The sequence below is a fragment of the Bubalus bubalis genome, chromosome 1 (assembly GCF_019923935.1).
Source record: "Bubalus bubalis isolate 160015118507 breed Murrah chromosome 1, NDDB_SH_1, whole genome shotgun sequence".
Taxonomy (NCBI): domain Eukaryota; kingdom Metazoa; phylum Chordata; class Mammalia; order Artiodactyla; family Bovidae; genus Bubalus; species Bubalus bubalis.
In genome coordinates this window covers 119,697,985-119,700,214 of record NC_059157.1, presented here as the reverse complement: position 1 = coordinate 119,700,214, position 2,230 = coordinate 119,697,985, and the positions used below count along the sequence as shown (strand labels likewise).

Below are 2,230 nucleotides of genomic sequence, written 5' to 3'. Positions count from 1 at the left end.
AACAGTATGTGAACTGTGAACTTCCAGATGTTCAAGGTGGATTTAGAAAAGGAAGAGGAACCAGAGATCAAATTGCCAACATCTTCTGGATCATCGAAAAAGCAAGAGAGTTCCAGAAAAATGTCTACTTCTGCTTCACTGACTATGCCAAAGCCTTTGATTGTGTGATTTTCCACAACAAACGGTGGAAAATTCTGAAAGAGATGGGAATACCAGACCACCTGACCTGCCTCCTGAGAAATCTGTATGCAGGTCAAGAAGCAACAGTTAGAACTGGACATGGAGCAACAGACTGGTTTCAAATCAGGAAAGGAGTACATCAAGGTTATATATTGTCACTCTGCTTATTTAACTTATATGCAGAATAGTGAAAGTGAAAGTGAAGTCGCTCAGTCGTGTCCGACTCTTTGCGACCCCGTGGACTGTTGCCCACTAGGCTCCTCCATCCATGGGTTTCTCCAGGCAAGAATACTGGAGTGGGTTGCCATTTCCTTCTCCAGGGAATCTTCCCAACCCAGGGATCGAACCCAGGTCTCCCGCATCGCAGGCAGGTGCTTTAACCTCTGAGCCACCTGGGAATGCTGGGGTGGATGAAGCACAAAGTGGAATCAAGATTGCTGGGAGAAATATCAATCACCTCAGATATGCAGATGACACCACCCTTATGGCAGAAAGTGAAGAAGAACTAAAGAGCCTCTTGATGAAAGTGAAGAGGAGAGTGAATAAGTTGGCTCAAAACTCAACATTTAGAAAACTAAGATCATGGCATCCAGTCCCTTCACCTCATGCAAATAAATGGGGAAACAATGGAAACAGTGACAGACTTTAATTTTTGGCTCCAAAATCACTGCAGACAGTGACTGAAGCCATGAAATTAAAAGACGCTTGTTTCTTGGAAGAAAAGTTATGACCCTGGAGTTTGTGACCACGGAGTCACAAAATATCGGACAACCACTGAGCAACTTTCACTGACTCACTCACCCAGTCAGAAGGTTTCTGATTGCCTCTGACTTGTTTGGAAGGGGACTACTGACAATGTTGAACTTTACCTGAGCCTGCTGCTCTAAGAAAACAATGACAATTAAGAAATTTCCCTCCCTAAACCTTTTATACACAAAGAGAAAGGCTCATCCTAGCCATCTAACTACAGAAGACTACTAGGTGCTGGCGTTACAGGATATAGCCCACTTCCCCCTTTCCTCAGTGACTCGTTAAGACCAGGTTCCATCTTTCCCATGACCCCCATAAGACTCAGGAACAAACCCCTAGTTTGCGTACTTCTGTAAATCCCCAGATGCCTTTCTTTCTTTTCTCTCTCTTTTTCTTTCTTTTTTTTTGAGATGGTCCCCATTAATGAATGTTCTCCCTATAACAATAGCCTGAATAAAATCTGCTTCTTAATTGTCTGGAACACTTGTCTGATTTTAAATTCTATCTTTGTTTCTGAATGCTGAAAATTATGCTTTCTTTTTTTCAAGTTCAGCTAGAAATTTTAAAAGTTAACCCAGTCCTCCTTGTGATAGGAAACCAATGCCACCTCTGTTTTCTTTCTGTTTTTTTCTTAGTGGATATATTTTGTACTCAACTCCTTTAGGGCTTTGCCTTTTGATTTACAAAAACCTCTTTTTCCCTTTAAAATATAAAGTTTAAAATTTTGGCTTTCATAATTATTGCCTCTGAAGTGGGCATAGAGAACCTTTCTTGGATCTCAAAATCTGAACACCAACTCTCTTTGTATTTCAATTACAGTTATATCAATCATTCCTCCCACACTCCCCCAGCAATGGATGTCTCTGGATAAAAAAAAAAAAAAGAAGATTTTGTATGTGGAAATGAAAAAGAAAAAGCACTTTGTTCACTTAAAAGTATCTCAATACAGTCTCAATCATTTATCCCTATTATGTAGCAGAAAATTCTCCTTGAAGCTGTTGTGCTTACTTTCTAATTCTGTAAAAGAAACTGCAAAACAGGGGCTCTCTGTTACACACACTCACTCCCAAGTCCCAAACCCCTTTTTTTTGACCCTCACTTCAGAATGTTTCTCCTAAGAACTGATTTTGCTAATTCCATTAAGCCTTTTCTTTTTCTTTGGATTTGACTCACTCTGTTGCCTCATGTGTTATGATTTTGACATCTCCCTAATGTTACCCATCTTAGACAACTCAAATAAGACCAGTCTTTGTTGTCCCACCCTTGCACAAAACTCCAAACATTCCCATCAAATTCACCT

General features: G+C 40.3%; 1 non-coding gene across 1 annotated transcript; it reads right to left on the bottom strand.

Moving 5' to 3' along the window:
• Positions 1-506: 506 nt before the first annotated feature.
• Positions 507-578, bottom strand: TRNAR-GCG. The gene has a single exon. It is a non-coding gene; the product is annotated as a tRNA-Arg (tRNA).
• Positions 579-2,230: the final 1,652 nt, after the last annotated feature.